Here is a 19,771-nt window from a genome sequence, read left to right on the forward strand (position 1 = left end):
CGTTGGTGTCAGTGGGGGGGGGGAATAGTGCCCCATCGTTGGTGTCAGTGGGGGGGAGGAATAGTGCCCCATCGTTGGTGTCAGTGGGAGGAATAGTGCCCCATCGTTGGTATCAGTGGGAGGAATAGTGCCCCATCATTGGTATCAGTGACACCAATGATGGGGCACTATTCCTCCCACTGAGACTTGCTGACCCTGTTCTCGTATGGTGCTGCTGCAGCCAGCATATGTGGTTGCAGCAGCACCTCTACACAGAACACTTACCTGCTGCTCCGGCACTCAATTTTCGCGGGGCCGCTCGGCTCCGCCCCCTCGCCGGTGATTGGCCGCCTGTGTGCCTTTCCTGAGCTACAGTTCTGGCGGCCAATCACCGGTGAGGAGGCGGAGCCGAGCAGCCGCACGAACATCCAGTGGCCGAACTGAAGGAGACGCCGCGCTTCCTGGACCGGATCGTCGTGGGACTGGATCCAGGTAAGAGACATCAGCCCCTGCAAACCCCTGTACTTAATGCCGCAGCCCCCCTAACATGTGTACCGGCGTATAAGACGACCCCCGACTTTTGAGAAGATTTTCAAGGGTCAAAAAGTCGTCTTATACGCCGGCAAATACGGTAGCTCTGTGTTCATTAATACATCATTAAATTCATATTTTTTTTTTGTGCATGGAGGAATCCACCATCACCCTGAATGTGTGGATGGAAGACTAGTACACTCTGGGGTTTCATTCGCTGGCTGAACAAATTAAAAACTGAACCATGTACGGCCTGCTTTACTGAACAGAAATGAAAATAATTTCACAGGTAAAACAGCTTATCTATTATACAGTTGCAAGAAAAAGTATGTGAACCCCTTGGGATTACGTGGAGTTTTGCATGAATTGGGCATAAAATGTGCTCTGAATGTCATCTACAGTGGGGATCGAAAGTTTGAGCACCCCAGCTAAAAATTTGTATTAATGTGCATAAAGAAGCCAAGGAAAGATGGAAAAATCTCCAAAAGGCAGCAAATTACAGATTAGACATTCTTATAATATGTCAACAAAAGTTAGATTTTATTTCCATCATTTACACTTTCAAAATAACAGAAAACAAAAAAATGGCGTCTGCAAAAGTTTGGGCACCCTGCAGAGTTAATATCTTGTACTGCCCCCTTTGGCAAGTATCACAGCTTGTAAACGCTTTTTGTAGCCAGCCAAGAGTCTTTCAATTCTTGTTTGAGGTATCTTTGCCCATTCTTCCTTACAAAAGTCTTCCAGTTCTTTGAGATTTCTGGGCTGTCTGTCACGCACTGCTCTTTTAAGGTCTATCCATAGATTTTCAATGATGTTGAGGTCAGGAGATTGTGAAGGCCATGGCAAAACCTTCAGTTTACGCCTCTTGATGTAATCCCCCGTGGATTTCGAGGTGTGTTTAGGATCATTATCCATTTGTAGAAGCCATCCTCTCTTTAACTTCAGCTTTTTCACAGATGGCATCAAGTTACCATCCAAAATTTGCTGAAATTTTATTGAATCCATTTTTCCTTCTACTCGTGAGATGTTCCCTGTGCCACTGGCTGCAACACAACCCCAAAGCATGATTGATCCAACCCCATGCTTAACAGTTGGACAGAGGTTCTTTTCATTAAATTCTGTGCCCCTTCTTCTCCAAACGTACCTTTGCTCATTCCGGCCAAAAAGTTCAATTTTAACCTCATCGGTCCACAGAACTTGTTTCCAAAATGCATCAGGCTTGTCTATATGTTCATTTGCAAAGTTCAAACGATGATTTTTGTGGTGAGGACGTAGAAGAGGTTTTCTTCTGATGACTCTTCCATGAAGACCATATTTGTACAAGTATCTCTTTATAGTGGAATAGTGTACCACAACTCCAGTGTCTGCCAGATCTTTCTGGAGGGATCGTGCAGTCAAACGAGGGTTTTGAATTGTTTTTCTCATAATCCTGCGAGCTGTTCTGTCTGATATTTTCCTTGGTCTTCCAGATCTTGCTTTAACTTCCACTGTTCCTGATGACTGCCATTTCTTAATTACATTCCGAACAGAGGATATTGACATCTGAAAACGCTTTGCTATTTTCTTATAGCCTTCTCTCAGCTTTGTGAGCGTCAACTATTTTCAGTTTCAGTTTTCTAGACAACTGCATAGAAGAAACCATGGTGCTGATTGTTGGGGCAAGGTCAGATGAGTCTGGGCATTTAAAACCTTTGAGATTGACATCACCTGGTCTTCCCAAATGATGATTGAGAACAATCCATGACACTGGCAGGTCTCAGCTTGGCAAGTGGGCAGTGCATGCTATAAACTCTGCAGGGTGCACAAACTTTTGCAGACGCCATTTTTTTGTTTTCTGTTATTTTGAAAGTGTAAATGATGGAAATAAAATCTAACTTTTGTTGACATATTATAAGAATGTCTAATCTGTAATTTGATGCCTTTTGGAGATATTTAAATCTTTCCTTGGCTTCTTTATGCACATTAATACAAATTTTTAGCTGGGGTGCCCAAACTTTCGATCCCCACTGTAAGTCACAACAATAGAAGAACACAGTCTGCTGAACATAATACTACACAAACATTAGATGTTGCCATGGTTTAATTGCACATAACATGTAAACATTCACAGTGCAGGGAGGAAAAAGTATGTGAGGCCCTAGCTTAATGACTTCTCCCAGAGCTAATTGGAGCCAGGAGTGAGCCAACCTTGACTCCAATCAGTGTGATGATATTGGACGTGTTGCTGACAGCTGTCCTGCCCTTAAAAAACACACACCTGTTTTGGGTTTACTGGTTTCAAGAAGCACTGTCTGATGTGAACCATGCCTCGCAGAAAAGAGCTCTCAGAAGACCTATGATCAAGAATTGTTGACTTGCATGAAGCTGGAAAGGGTTACAAAAGTATCTCCAAAAGCCTTGATGTTCATGTGTCCACGGTAAGACAGACTGTCTACAAATGGAGAAAGTTTAGCACTGTTGCTACTCTCCCTAGGCGTGGTCGTCCTGTAAAAATGACTGCAAGAGCACAGCGCAGAATGCTGCATGAGGTAAAGAAGAATCCCAGAGTGTCAGATAAAGACCTACAGAAATCTCTGGCACATGCTAACATTTCTGTTGACACATCTACAATAGGGAAAACATTAAACAAGAATGGAGTACATGGGAGGACACCACGGAGGAAGCCATTGCTGTCCAAAAAGAATATTGCAGCACGTTTGAAGTTTGCAAAAGAGCACCTGGATGTTCCACAGCACTACTGGCAAAATATACTGTGGACAGATGAAACCAAGATTGAGTTGTTTGGGAAGAACACACAACACTATGTGTGGAGAAAAAAAGGCACAGCGCACCAACATCAAAACCTCATCCCCACTGTGAAACATGGCGGAGGGAGCATCATGGCTGCCTCAGGGCCTGGACGGATTGTTGTCATTGATGGGAAAATGAATTCCAGAGTTTATCAAGACATTTTGCAGGAAAACGTACGACCATCTGTCCGCCAACTGAAGCTCCGCAGAGGATGGGTGATGCAACAGGACAATGACCCAAAGCATACAAGTAATTCAACAAAACAATGGCTGCAACAGCACAGAATACGCCTTCTGGAGTGGCCGAGTCAGAGTCCTGACCTCAACCCGATTGAAATGCTGTGGCATGACCTTAAGAGAGCGATTCACACCAGACATCCCAAGAATATTGCTACACTGAAACAGTTTTGTGAAGAGGAGTGGTCCAAAATGACTCCAGATCGTTGTGCAGGTCTGATCTGCAACTACAGGAAATGTTTGGTTGAGGTTATTGCTGCCAAAGGAGGGTCAACCAGTTATTAAGTCCAAAGGTTCACATACTTTTTCCTCCCTGCACTGTGAATGTGTTATGTGCAATTAAACCATGGCAACATCTAATGTTTGTGTAGTATTACAGTATGTTCAACAGACTGTGTTCTTCTATTGTTGTGACTTAGATGACGTTCAGAGCACATTTTATGCCCAATTCATGCAAAACTCCACGTAATCCCAAGGGGTTCACATACTTTTTCTTGCAACTGTATATATACATACACACACACTATATTGGCAAAAATATTTATGCATGCAGACTGCTTCTACAAACATTGGTGAACGAATGGGTCGCTCTCAGGAGCTCAGTGACTCCAAGCGTGGTCCCGTGATAGGTTGTCACCTGTGCAAGAAGTCCATCCGTAACATTTCCTGGATACTAAATATTCCACGCTCAACTATTAGGGCTCATGTGCACTGCAGCTGATAAACTCACGTTTAGGAGCTGTTCAGCGTTTTTTTCAGCAGCCCCTGAACTCTCCCTAATGTTTTCCTATGTGTCCATGTACACATCTTCGTTTACAGTTGTTTGCAGGCATTTGATTTTACAGTTGTTTTTTTTAATGCAACAAACTTGCGTTCAGACATTGATTTTTTTCAGCGGTTCAAACGCAAAACGCTTGTAAATGCGGCAAATCAGGTTTATAAGCGTTTGCGGTTGAATTTTTTTTTAACTCTTCCAGTTCCCAATGCTGTCCAGAGCCTTTTTTTCATCATGAAAAATGCATGCAAAGAGTTTTCAAGGTACTCAGATGGACAAAGCACAGAATACAGGATGTTCCTACCAAGCTTGTCACACATTGCAATGACCAACTCACACCTCAGACCTCTCCCACCATTGGAAACAAAAGAAATGTTAATGACCATTCACACCTCAGACCTCTCCCACCCTTGGAAACAAAAGATATTTAATGCACATTCACACCTCAAATTTGTCATGAAGACCCCCTGCCAGGTGACCTTAATGACTCCCTCCACCAGACACCTTTCCCACCCTTGGAAACAAAAGAAATGTTAATGAGAAATTCACACCTAATTATCTCAACACATACTGCCGTCTCTGCTTCTACTCTCTGTATTTCTCTGAAACAGTCTGAAATAGTTAATAATTTACCACTTTTCAGTGCATTCTGGGCACTTGGGAGGTTCTCCTGTGATTATCTTTAAAAAACGCTTCTAAACGCAAACGCACATAAACGCGTTATGCAAACACGGCTAAACAGACTTTTTTTAACCTACATTCACCAGCAGTCAGTTTATATCGTTCAGAAACGTCCTGTGTATGGCGCCTTAGTGGGATTATAACAAAGTGGAAGCAGCTGAGAACAACAGCAACTCAGCCACCAAGTGGTAGGCCTGGTCTATGCATCCGGACTGCAGTGGGCAATGCTACCTGACGCGGCTGAAGGGAACAAGCCCTCAGTGTCCAAATTTTCCATAATGCTCATCACTGGCCACCAGTAGGACCTGCGTCCAAAGCTGACAGTCTCTTTAGCCCACCTAAAAGCTGTTGGTTATGTGTTAGAGAAGACACTGGTAGTTTGTGATGAGGCAGAACACTGTTTTACTTGTGTGGCTTAAGTTGCAAACATACAGAACACATTTCAGCAGACATCTTGTTTTTTTGAAGAGAGGAAGAGAGGAATAGAGAGAACCAACAAGTTTTACACATATGCACAACTAGTAACCTTAGTGTACAGTGCCATCTACTGGTCAAGTGATATTAACACACAATACTATATAGTACATGCTGTTGTATTCCCAACAAAAGCATTTAAGTGATGCCTGTCTGTTCCAAGCACACATATAAGCTCCCTTTGCTAACCTCTCCCTCTGAAAATGCTAGCTGCCTGGTTGTCAAACTGATTCAATGGCTTCAATTCTGTCTGAAACAAGAAAGCAGATCAGCAGTTCAGACTTCACCCGACTTTGTTATCTTCATGCTTGTTCCGGGTCATTGACTCAGAAAGCACCAATGCCAGAAAACAGCTCAGTAACCAGCATTCTCAAAGAAATTGCTGTAATAAAGAAACATTTAGGGGAACTATGCTGGAAAACCAGTTAAGTTTTATAGACTAGAAGAATACGGAGCAATCTTCCACTGAAATTCCATAAACTATAGAAGATTGTCGCCATTACACAGAAAGATTCATTTCATGGTTAATACATGTAGACTTGTATCTGGTGACAGCTGCGTTTTGCAGGATGGCCCACCACTCTATTATGATACACAATGCCATGAACAGATACTATAGTCGGCTTCGGTAAATACTACCTACAAGACATCTCTCCCTGGTGGATAAATTTTATATGAGTATACGTGAAGGAAGACGGGTCATTTCTATAGTAACAGTCTCAGGGTTCCGTAGAATCTTGCCGCGGATACACTGGTATAGATTTTCGCTCACAGAGGGGGATCTGCTGCCAGGAGACAATGTACAGACTGCAAATTGAAAGGCTGTATAGCTTGCAAAGTTGATTATCTCACTACCGTTCCTTATATTGGTAAAAAGAGGGAGCTGGGATTTAAAAAAGTCTCTGCTTAGAACCGATCACACGTGAAATGGTCTATTGTTCATATTGTTCATATCTGAAATAGCCAGCATACCTTTCTATGAACAAATACTGCTTTTGTGAGGCTCATGCCTCTAGTTGACCCTTTGGCTTTAGGGCTTTAGGAGTCACTAACCTTGAAGCATTGTGGGGCATTCTTCTTCAAAATGAATTCAGGGCACAAAAACATTCATGTAAAATGTATGTAGCACGACCCCCTTAGGAGTCCTGAGAGATTTGGGTCCCCCTATAGTCCTCCACAGCCAGACAACACGCATCTTCACACAGGCTTTTGTCCAGAGTCAGAGATCAGTCCTTGAGCTTTGTTTTTGGGATATTATTAGGGGAATTTGAATTGAGATAGAGTTAAGGGGTGCACAGGACGCCCAAGGAAACTGAGACTGAGGACAACTTCCTGGAACCATGTACAAGTCTTCACTGCAACACAGTCTCTGTTGGAGAGCTAGCCAGCGTCTCCTTAATGTACCATCCCAGACCCTAGATGAACTCCTCTTCCTTCACCCAGTAATCTGGAGGTATCCCTGAACAGGAAATCCGGTTCCTGTCACTTTAGGTGCTGGACAGTCCCAAGTAGGCAGCGATTCTGGTTTCCCACCAGAGTGCTCCTTCCCTTATCTGCCCAGAGGGTGCAGGTGTACTCACTCAGATTCTCTCTTGTACCGCTGATTGGTTGATGCTGCTACCAGGCCTTTTAGTTGGGTTGCTCCTTCCCTGCCATGTAGGTGGTGCTCGCTCTGGGGGCCAGTGAGCTCTGAACTTTCCTTCTTTCCAGCATCAAGCCTGCAGGTAGGCTCCATCCCACTGGGCCCCCTCGCAGCCTTCTTCCTTCAGCCTCACATCTTCCACCTGAACGCTCCTGCAACTGAGCAGGCTCCAACACATTTAATGGTGTCCCAGCCCCTTGCCAAGCCTTCTGTTGGGGACTGGCTATGATTCCTAAAGAGTGCAAGCAAGCCACTCCTCAGATCCATCCACTGCCTCTATGTCTTCCTCCAAAGCTCTAGAGCAGGGGGAAATTCCAGAGGGGCAGCTCCTGATCACAATTTGACCTTTTGGCTAGTATACCCAGGCTGCTACTCAGCCCTCCTCTCTATCAATCAGGACTCTTGCTCCCCCTAGCTAAATTCCTTTAATAGCTTGAAAAATTAGCAATGACATCATCATTGTACCTGCTGTGCAGGCAGCAGAGCTGTGGGAGGGTCCCTGCATGCTCCACCCTCTACTGGCTGTATACAGAAAAACACAACAGGGGGTGGAGACAAGACCAGTCACCCTGCACAAGGAGAGGGAGCAGCAGTGACCGGTCTTTATTACAGGAAGCTCCTGCACATTGTGCCAAGCTGGACCAATGTAGGTATGTAATACAAATCATTCCTGGAGTTTGGCTCTGAAGAAATGTATATTAAAGTATAGGTAAACCCTAACAATGGATTTATTTGCTCTCTTTTGGTCTGTTAAATATAAAACTGACACAGTGGGGAGATTTATTAAAGCTGGTTCACTCAGAATTTCGTTCTTGGTAGCCAGTCATATATACAGTATCACTGTCACAATTTTTGTTGTTTTGTTCAATAAGTGCAAAAAAACAATTTTTTACCCTGCCAGAAATCCAGCCTGCTCATAAATTCCTGAGCTGACAACACAGTGCTTCAATTGCACAAAAACAGTGGTCTCCAAACTGCAGACCATTGCCCAGATGTGGCCCTTTGGTTGACTTTATTCGGCTCTTGGGGCACTCTGCCCCCCCACTAATACTAGGCACTATTCCTTCCATTGACACCAACAATGGGTCACTATTCCTCCCACTGACACCAACGATGGAGCACTATTCCATCCACTGACATCAACAATGGGGCACTATTCCTGTCACGGACACCAAATATTGGGCATTATTCCTCACACTGACACAGAGTGCATTTTTCCTCCAACTGACATCAATATTGGGGCACTATTCCGCCCACTGACACCAATGATGGGACATTATTCCTTCCACTGACACCAACAATGGGTCACTGTCCCTCCCACCAACACCAAAGATAGGGCACTATTCATCCCACTGACACCAATTATGGGGCACTGTTCCTCCCACTGACACCAATGATGGGGCGCTATTTATCCCACTGACACCAATTATGGGGCACTGTTCCTCCCACTGACACCAATGATAGGAGCACTATTCCTCCCACTGACACCAATTATGGGGCACTGTTCCTCTCACTGGCACCAATGATGGGGCACTAGTACTCCCACTGACACCAATGATGGGGCACTAGTACTCCCACTGACAAGGCTGGGGCACTGTTCCTCTCACTGGCACCAATCATTGGGTCCCTGTTCCTTCCAATGACACCAATGATGGGGCACTATTCCTCCCACTGACGCCAACGATGGGACACCATCCCTCCCACTATTACCATTAATGAGGTACTATCATTGTCATCATGTCATTTTTTTACTGTTACTGACCACCAAGCCTGAGAAATTGTGTACACCCCCTAATGCTGCAGGCCAATTTCTGCTCCCACTGGCACAGTTTGGCCCCCTAAAATCTGAAGGACAGTAAACTGCCTTTAGATTAGAAAGTCTGGAGCCAAGACTAGAAAGTCATAACCATCATTTTTATGCCTGACCAGTTCTCTTTGTGGACTATGCAATGAAGGTGAAGGTGATATATCTTCCATCGATATAGTATGGTGTGAGCATTGTCACCCTCGGACAGGAAATGTGTTACTGGCAGGATCACTGAGTAAAAACAAAGGGAGGAAGCGCGCAAAAAATAGAACACTAAGGCACCCACCACATCTAAGGACTGGTGAACTGCAACAAGTTACATCTTTATTTTTGGATTTAGATTAACTTTACAAAGTGAGAATTAAACAAGAAAAATAGCCTGCCCCTTTAAATAATCAGCAACGCATTTCCTGGTGGTCCCTACTGCGAATCTAATAAAGTACAAAAGGCAATTTCCCCCGAATGAGTGAGGAAGTGAGATTAATACAGCAGTAAAGGGTCGGTCATGCTGGGTATTGTTCTTCTGCATCCATGCATAATGCAGACACCGTGTGATAAAGACACATTATGTGACACTATCTCGGAGCTGCCAGCAATAAAGGTTTATTAATAAAGACCTCCGTTCTCTCTCTCCTGTGGGAGCCATACGCCTGGACAAAGCATGTGAGTCAGCACCTTCTCCCTCCATAAGCCACACTTAAACTTATCATCCATATTAACAAAGGCTAATGGGTTTTTTTTAATTTTCTCACTAATTATTTTATACACTTGGGGAGTGAAAGGAGATAAATGTGCAATCGTTTGGTTAGAGCGGAAAACAGTGCAGCAGCCGAACCGTAATAAATAAAGAACAGCTAAAAGTACCAGGACTGTCCTGCCAGTAATCAGCCAAAGTAGACGGATGCATATTTGGGGATCAGGGGCTTCTTTAACATTTTGTTTTGAAGACTTTGAATTATTATTATTATAATACAGGATTTATATAGTGCCAACAGTTTGCTCAGTGCTTTACAATATTATTATTATTATTATACAGTATTTATGAAGCGCCAATGGTTCGCTCAGCGCTGTACATTACAAAGGGGGACAGAACATGTGACAGAACAATACCAATACAATGCAAAACATGAGGGGATTGAGGGCCCTGCTCTTTCGAGCTTACAATCTAGGAGGGAGGGGATGGTGGCACAGGAGGAGATAGCTGTGGGGGATGGAGTGGTAGGAAGAGTGGAGGAGGTCGGCAAGTTAGCAGGGGGTGGGGTAGGCTTCCCTGAAGAGGTGGGTTTTCAGGGTGTGCCTAAAGGAGAGGAGAGTAGGTGATAATCTGATGGGTTGGGGCAGGGAGTTCCAGAGGATGGGTGACACCCTGGAGAAGTCCTGGAGGCGGGCATGGGAGGAGGAGACCAGGGAACTAGAGAGAAGGAGGTCTTGTGAGGAGCGGAGTGTGCGTGCTGGGCGGTACTTGGATATTAGGTCAGTGATGTAGTTCGGGGCAGTATGGTGGACGGCTTTGTACGTCAGTGTTAGGATTTTGAATTTGATCCGTTGCGCAATCGGAAGCCAGTGGAGGGATTGGCAGAGGGGGGTGGAGGAAACGGAGCGGTTGGAAAGGTGAATGAGTCTGGCAGCCGTATTCAGGATCGACTGAAGCGGGGATAGCCAGCGGCGAGGCAGGCCAGTGAGGAGGGAGTTGCAGTAGTCGAGTCGTGATATGATGAGGGAGGGGATGAGCTGTTTAGTGGTTTCTGGGGTTAGGAACGAGCGGATTTTGCGGATATAAATGTATAATATGTAAGAGACACCACAATATAAATACATGTAATAAATATTAATAGTTTTCAATGCATAGGAAATCAAAAAGTACAGAAAATGTGGTTGATTTACCAAAGGAGTAGAGGATTTTAACTTGGCAAAAGGTGAAGTTAAAATAGTGTGTTCAGGGTGGTGTACAGTGTTAGTTTTCCGCCTCACATAGTGTTTTGCTGTTAGGCTAAAAAGTTAACTTTGGGTCTAACCTGACCAGAGCCCCTTCTTCCACATGTTTGCTGCTCCCCCCCCCCCCCCATGGCTTCTCGCAAACTGCAAACAGGACTTCTGATGGCTTTCCTTCAGCAATGGCTTTCTTCTTGCCACTCTTCCATAAAGACCAGATTTGTGGAGTGCACGACTAATAGTTGTCCTGTGGACAGATTCTCCCACCTGAGCTGTGGATCTCTGCAGCTCCTCCAGAGTTCCCATGGGTCTCTTGGCTGCTTCTCAGATTAACTAGTTTCCGACCCCAGATAGCTGAATGACGGCTGCACTGCGGCAGGCCAGTTCTGGGAGGCTGTCATATGACGGCCTCCCAGAACGCGCTCTCCTACGCGCCCCTGGCGATCTCCGTGATCGCTGTGTCCTACGAACACAGCTGATCACATGATGTGGTAAAAGGTCAATCACAGCTGCCTTTTACCATGTGATCAGCCGTGTCCAATGACATGCTGATTACCAGGAAATGCAATTGCCGGTTCTTGGCTGCACTTTCCTCACGCTGTCAGATCGTGAGGAAAGTACTGCTGAGATCCGGCAGTTGTCAGAGCGGGGATCGGCACCGATCATCAGGGTACTGATGATCAGTGCCCTGATGATCGATGCCCAGCAGTGCCGCCCACCTGTGCCCAGCAGTGCCACCCACCAGGCCCACCAGTGCCACCCACCAGTGCTCATAAGTGCAGCCCAGCAGTGCCACCAGTCAGTGCCACCCAGCAGTGCCGCCAGTCAGTGCCACCCAGCAGTGCCGCCAGTCAGTGCCACCCACCAATGCTGCCAGTCAGTGCCCAGCAGTGCCGCCCACCTGTGCCACCCACCTGTGCCCATCAGTGACACCCACCTGTGTCCATCAGTGCAGCCCAGCAGTGCCGCCAGTCAGTGCCACCTATCAGTGCAGCCTCATCAACGCACAAAAGCAAAGGAAAACAATTACCTGTCTGCAAAATTTTATAATAGAAACAAAGAAACTTTTTTTTTTCACATTTTTTGCTCTTTTTTTGTTTATAGCGCAAAAAAGAAAACACCCAGCGGCGAGTAAATACCACCAAAAGAAAGCTCTATTTGTGAGAAAAATATAATAAAAATTTCATATGAGTACAATGTTGCATGACCGCGCAATTGTCATTCAAAGTGCGACAGCACTGAAAGCTGAAAATTGGCCTGGTAAGGAAGGGGGTATAAGTGCCCGGTAGGCAAGTGGTTAATGCTCTCCTTCCTCGGCCTGCCAGTTTAGGTGGACGGCCATGTCTTAGTAGGTTTGCAGTTGTGCCTTACTCTTTCCGATTTCGGATGATGGATTGAACAGTGCTCCGTGAGATGGCCAAAGCTTGGGATTTATTTTTAGAACCTAACCCTGCTGTAAACTTTTCCACAACTTTATCCCTGACCTGTCTGCTGTGTTCCTTGGCCTTTATGATGCTGTTTGTTCACTAATGTTCTCTAACAAACCTCTGAGGGCTTCACAGAACAGCTTTATTTATACTGATTTTAAATTGCACACAGGTGGACTTTATTTACTAATTAGGTGACTTCTGAAGGCAATTGGTTCCACTAGGTTTTAGTTAGGGGTATCAGAGTAAAGGAGGCTGAATACAAATGCACGCCACACTTTTCACATATTTGTAAAAAATGTTGAAAACTATTTATCATTTTCCTTCCACTTCACAATTATGTGCCACTTTGTGTTGGTCTGTCACATAAAATCCCAATAAAATAAATTTACGTTTTTGGTTGTAACATGACACAATGTGGAAAATTTCAAGGGGTATGAATACTTTTTCAAGGCAGAGTACATCTAATCTGTTTTTTAATTTTAGAGGGTATGGGTAAAATGCATCAAAATGAACTCAAATGTCCAATGCAAGCATGTAAGATTTTTAAGAAGAACAGAAGCAATCAGGGCTCTCTCTGTGTCACACCAGTTCCATCTCCGGCATATTTAGTATACGGCTTTCTTCATATTAGTATTCACAATGTGTGAGCGATTTGCATCTAGATTTGTGAATGTCACAGTTTCACCCTTCATATAAAGTCTATAATTTTCCTAACATTTTTCCGCCAAAGTTAAACGAACTGTAGGTTTTCAAGTCATGGCAACCCATCTTATTCGTTACTCACCCACTAATTTGGGAGCGAGCCGTGTAAATTCGGGTCACTGGTTGATGATGAAAATATATCTCGTCAGTAACTAATTCAATTTAAAAGTAAGTGATGAATATATTCTTTCTCTATACTTTTCAGATAAGTATAGTAAGTGAACCAAAGCAGTTTTGAGAATCGAGGGTGGCTAGCTAAAGGAGGCATCTGCCCTGGGCCTCCAACATTTAAGGGGCTTACAGTTGTAGAATTCAACTGTAACTAATTCCACGCTCTTTGACATTGCTATTAAGTTTTTTTTTTTAACCTAATAAAATGTAGTCTTTTTGTAACATAGAAAACCTTTGTTTTATAGTTATTTTACTGTTTGATTTTATTTTTAACCATTAGCCGCCCAGCCTATAGCCGTTTGGCGGCCGCAAAAATACTTTCGCTTTCCGGGGTGTACGCCATTAGGCGTCCTCCCGCACATGCACAGTTCGCGCGGTTGCAGAGCCGCGCAGCGGAGCGATCTGTCACCGGCCATGTACCTCGGACACGGCCGATGACAGATCTGAGTACCGGCCCGTTGCCTGTACCATGTGACCCTTTGGCGCCCCCCGCACATGCGCAGTTCGCGCGGTTGCAGAGCCGCGCAGCGGCGCGATCTGTGACCGGCCGTGTCCGATGACAGATCTGAGTACCGGCCCCCGTTGCCCGTACAATGTGACCTGCTGTGACCAATCACAGCAGGTCACATGACAGTTGTATACAATGGATGGCTTCATTCATGCCATCCATTGTATACTAGTGCCTAGCTGTGAATGGTCACAGCAGGTCACATGCACATGTCAAATCACAGCTAAGCACAAAAAAAAACAAAAACCCCTGAATGAATCGACGTCATTCAGGTAAATGCTTGCTTATAGCAAAGTAATTCTTTGCTATAAGCAAATTGTGTAAATAAAAAAAAAATACTGATCACTTCCCCAAAGTAGTACACTGTTACTATGGTAACATTGTACTACTTTGGTCATAGTAAAATATGAAAAAAAAATAAAAAAAAGTAGTAAAAAATTAAAAATAAAAAAAAAATAAAAATAAAAAAATATATATTTTTTTCATACTGTCACCAGTCAGTGTCCCTGTTCACCGCCATGCCAGTTATATGATGACGCTGTACTGCACTGGTGACAGTATGTAAAAAAAAAAAATAGTGAAAATAATTTTTTTAATTTTTTAATTTTCCGAAAAATTATGACAAAAAAAATACAACTTCAAAAAACTCGCCATTCCTCTTATGAAGTACGTCGGACTGTCTACTTTGCAAAAAGGGGTCATTTGGGGGATATCTGTACTGTTCTGACATTCTTGGACCTCAAGAAATTAGATTGGCCGTCAGTACTTCAGGATTGATCAATATTCAGATCTATACCATAGTTTGTGAACTCTATAACTTTCCTACAAACTAAATAATACATCCTAATTTGGGTTATTTTCACCAAAGACATGTAGCAGAATACATCTCGGCCTAAATTTATGAAGAACAATTATTTATTTGTAAACTTTTATAACAGAAACAAAGAAAAACGTGTTTTTTTTTCAAAATATTTGGTCTTTTTTGTTAATTTAGCAAAAAATAAAAACCCCGGCGGTGATTAAATACCACCAAAAGAAAGCTCTAGTTGTGTGAAGAAAATGATAAAATTTTTAGTTTGGGTACAATGTTGTATGACCGCGCAATTGTCATTCAAAGTGTGAGAGTGCTGAAACGTGAAAACTGGCCTGGGCAGGAAGGTGTAAAATTGCCCGATATTGAAATGGTTAAAAGCCGAAGAAAGTGAAGTCTGCTTCTGCACAGTATTTCTGCCCATTACTGCTGACATACTAGGCACACATAGGGCAGCATGCAGGCTGAACAAAAAATTCTAACATGTTCTTCCATTCATGCTATACAGTGAAGATGGATGAATTCCTCTTCTGGACTATCGTATTCGGATTGGATGTAGCCAACGTTTGACCAACAGATTTTCACACAGCAACTTTTATATTTCAGTCAAAGGATGTCTGGTGGGAGGGTGCTGATTGGGCCACCCATGAAGCACATTTTGGCCAGTTCATCAGGAACCGGCCTAAATTCGAAGTATAGCTTCCAGAAAGCAAAAAGCTTTCAGCATAGTCCGTATACTACTAGGGACCAGTCCTTTGGATCCAAGTTTTAGTTCTAGCAGCAATAATAATCATTCTGATATCAGCTGTCCTACAAGGGTTACGCTATGGAAAAGCTTTGGGATTTGTGACTGCATTAGGCATACAAGGTTGATTCCAGGCAGAAGTTCAGAGGGCCATATATCTACATTGCTAAGACAACCAAGCAAATGGTTCTTACTGCGAAGACTAGTGGCTGACTTCAGCCTTTCTAGACTGTAAAACATAAAGTGGTTGTAAACCTCACACATGAAATATGAACAAAGCATATCCCTTTATAGTGTGTACTTGTCTCAATCCAGAGCACTAAGTGTCATTCTGTCCGCTACCTCATTCCTCTGCTATCTGCTTGAACCTCTTCTGACAGGTTTTCCTGACACCAAGAGATATAAGGTGACAGAGGAGGGAGCTCCAGCACACAGCCGGGGATTGACAGCTTCAGCTCTGTTCCTGTGTACGGGGGGGGGGGAACCCTGCCTTCCAATCAGCTCTCACTGAGCTCTGCAGAGAGTAACTGGAGCTCCCCACCCCCTGCTTTCTGGAAGCTCAGACAAGCTGTATAAAATCTATGGGCAGCACAGTGGATAAATGGTTAGCACTTCCGCCTGGCAATACTAGGGTTGTTGGTTCGAATCCCAGCCACGGCACCACCTGCCTGGAGTTTGCACTGGTGTAACACAGAGAGAGCCCTGATTGCTTCTGTTCTTCTTAAAAATCTTACATGCTTGCATTGGACATTTAAGTTCATTTTGATGCATTTTACCCATACCCTCTAAAATTAAAAAACAGATTAGACGTACTCTGCCATGAAAAATTATTCATACCCCTTGAGCATTTCACATGAAATGACTTTGTAGCAAACCTGGAGTTTGCATGTTCTCCCTGTGCCTGCGTGGGTTTCCTCTGGGTACTCCGGTTTCCTCCCACACTCCAAAGACATGCTGGTAGGTTAATTGGCTCCTGTCTAAATTGGCCCTAATATGTTGATGTATGAATGTAAGTTAGGGACCTTAGATTGTACGCTCCTTGAGGGTTAGGGACTGATGTGAATGTACAATATATATGTGTAAAGCGCTGAGTAAAGTGACAGTGCTATATAAGTACCTGAAATAAAATAATAATAAATAAAATAGTTTATGCTTTTATTTCATCTGGATGAGGGAAGGAGGGTCTACCTCAGCTAAGCATATCCACTTACCTGAATATCTGAGCTAAGGGCAGATGGATTCCAGGATGTAAATGCTGCATGAATCATCTGCCTTAACTTAAGATTGCCTCAGCTAGAAATACTAGGCGGGCGTTTTTCAAAGTGATTTCCTAACAAAATAAAGCATGGAGACATGGATGTGTGGGTGAATTTGCTTTAAATATTAAAAATGACTTGGTTCAAATCCCAACCACGGCACCACCTGCCTGGAGTTTGCACATTCTCCCTGTGCCTGCATGGGTTTCCTCCGGGTACTCCGGTTTCCTCCCACACTCCAAAGACATGCTGGTAGGTTAATTGGCTCCTGTCTAAATTGTCCCTAGTATGTGTATGTATGAATGTAAGTTAGGGACCTTAGATTGTACACCCCTTGAGGGTTAGGGACTGATGTGAATGTACAATATATATATATATAAAGTGCTGCGTAAATTGATGGCGCTATATAAGTACCTGAAATAAATAAATAAAATAATAAATAAATAGACTTTGAACAGATGTAGAGAGGAGAAAACAGCAGATAAACAGGCACAACTTTTGTGGAAGATTTGTTTAACCTCCTCGGCGGTCTGATTATTTTTTTGCGCTAAAAGCGGTACCATTTTTTTTACATGGAAATATGTTGTTTTTTTATTGTGGGCTGTAATTTTTAGGAATAACTCACTGAAATCTGTCCGAACAAGAGTCTAGTAAACATCCCGGGGATGATAAAATTTGAAACACGAAATCATAAATTATAACTTAATAAATAATCATAAAAAATAATAATATAATAATAATAAATGTAATTCAATAATATAATCAAACCAAAAACACTGAAATTTGAAATACAGAAGCAAATTCGCACATCGCTGAGCAAAGTCGCAAAATCGTTTTCAGTGTCTGATGATGAATTTCCCCCACGAATCATTATCACTCAATTCTGCAAGTGGTTCTGATTTACTATCGCTGTTCTCTAGCCGGTCTAAAACCGCTTTTGACGTAAAGGGACGCTTTTTGGACGCCATGGACTTTTCTAAGTTTCCAGGCAGAAAGAACAGACAAAATGCAGGCAGGGCGCTGGACAAAGCACTCGGGACAAAATGTATGTGAAATGCATTGAAACAGCAATGTTTTACTATGTAATAATCATTTAAAAAAAAAATGACATTTTTTAAAAATTTCAAATTTGCCGCTGGTTCCAGGGCCCGTACGTCCCGACGTCACAGGGAAGCCAGATGCCGGCATCGGCCGGAGGAGATGGCCGGGGACGCTGCAGGGGACACATCGTGGGAGCGAAGGACAAGGTAAGTGCTGCAGGGACCCCCTGAGCAGCGCCGCATGGTAAGCCCGAGTGTAGCTCGGGGTTACCGCTCTTGGTACTGAAATTTTACCCCGAGCTACACTCGGGAATACCGCTAAGGAGGTTAATCTCTGTGTATCTCCAGTCACTTCACTGGTTAAATTTGAGGGTTTACAACCACTTTAAGGCCCCGTTCACAGTTAGGCGATTTGGAATCACAGGCAGAATTGGTGTGATTCTATCCGCAATTCCAAATCATGCCGAAATCACAGCAAAATGAGCAACATGCTCTTGGATACCATTCATCCTTAATGGCACCCCATACGCAGTGCGATTTTACTGCGATTGTTGCGTGTAATAACGTGCTTCACTTAGTCCCTGAGCTTCCTTACCGCACAAACGTTGTACTGACTTCCAATGGAAAGCAGCCTATCTGCATTGACCACCAATTTAGGTAAATGGGTTGCCCTATGCACGACACATGGAATCCTGTGAAAATTGCTCACACAAAATCACAAGTTCCCACTATGTATAGTGTGAATAGGACCTAATAGTTGTTTTTTTTAAGCCTCTCTAATGGTCCCATGTTCCCTCTCACCCTAAACCCCATAGCAGCGGCATGGGCAGCTACGGCCATTGCTACGCCATTGATCGTAAAGGCTTTATCTTTTCTAAAAATTCAGGTGGGTCTTTCTGTCTAAGTAGTATATTCTCTCCCTGCCAACGTTATGTAAACCTCTTTCCCATAATGTTATCTTTGTCCTCTTCTGCTCTTGCCACTTTGTCCTGCTGAGCCTGTGGCTAATAGGCCAGTGTCATTTTGGAAGCTCAACCCTAACAGAAGAGGTTAAGCCTGCCGGTCTGATTTTGATGTGAAAATGGTGAATTTACAATCTCATTTTGATTTGAAATGACTCGCATTGTACAAATCGCTACAAAAGCCTTCCGATGTCCTTGAAGGTTTAATAACCCCGATACATGCCTACGACGCCCGCAAATCTTTCTATCCGCTATAAAAGCAATGCACTTCGGCCGGCGATCCACTTTCATTACACTTTATCTGTCTCCAACAGGACAGAATCTTTTAATCCTTCACATAGCTTGTCCTTTTTTTTTCCATTTTCAAAGCAGGAGGAGATATGCGCAATAAGATTTAAGACGTTTGCTCAAAACGGCTCTCTGAGAGAAAACAAACTTCTCAAGAACCCACTTGTAGTTCTTGCAGTAATTTGTTCTCAGAAGGTCAAAACTTCATTTCAAATGAAGAATGCACTTAAATGGAACCAGACAGATCACAGTGGGTAGGGCAGACTGAAGCAGCGTAGAGGCCAATTTTATCCTTTTAAATTTAAATTTGTTCTGCCAGTAGAAGCTTTAGTACCCTCTACATGTCTGGAATTACTGTGAGGCATAGGCAGCACTTATGTAGAGGCAACATAGGCAAGGAGGTGACTTTTTTCCTGTATAATTATTGGCCACACACTTTTTTTCACTGTTATTTTTCCTAATGGCAGCCAACATAAGGGGCATCCTTCGTCTCAATTACCGCCAATGTAAGGGGACACTTCTACGTAGACTACTGCTGAAAGGGGGCACTACATTGACCACCAATTTAAGCAGGCCCGTCTTACATTGATTGCTGACACTTCGACCACCATTGTAAGGGCCATTTCCCTGACTACCAATATAAGGCAGTCCTCCTCCACTGACCACCAATGTAAGAAGACATGCCTTCATTGACCACAAATGTAGGGAGGCCAAATCTTCCAACTGCCCATTAAATTCCATAATAAAAAAACTTGGAGGAAAGATCTATGATATTACTTTTCCAAGGTAGTCTTCTCTCACTCCATCTTCTACATCTTTCAACATCTCTCCTAACATTTTGCTAAAACTTTGTAGTAGTACTGCCTGGACCTTTAAGAAGGGGACATACCCCGAAAGCTTGTCCTCAAAATTGTATGTTAGTGCAAATAAAAAAAGTATCACGTCAGTACTCAATTGTTTCCATCTTCTAAGCAATTCTTTCAATGTATTCAATAATATCAAGGTTATTAT

The 19,771-nt window shown here is 43.5% G+C and overlaps 1 protein-coding gene across 1 annotated transcript in view; it reads right to left on the minus strand.

Moving 5' to 3' along the window:
* CPNE9 (copine family member 9) overlaps window positions 1-19,771 on the minus strand; it is a 513,553-nt gene that overhangs the window by 3,840 nt on the left and 489,942 nt on the right. The window lies entirely within an intron of this gene.

Source organism: Staurois parvus, unplaced genomic scaffold (assembly GCF_062004578.1).
Source record: "Staurois parvus isolate SC_StPar_1 unplaced genomic scaffold, SC_StPar_1.0 ptg000757l, whole genome shotgun sequence".
Classification (NCBI taxonomy): domain Eukaryota; kingdom Metazoa; phylum Chordata; class Amphibia; order Anura; family Ranidae; genus Staurois; species Staurois parvus.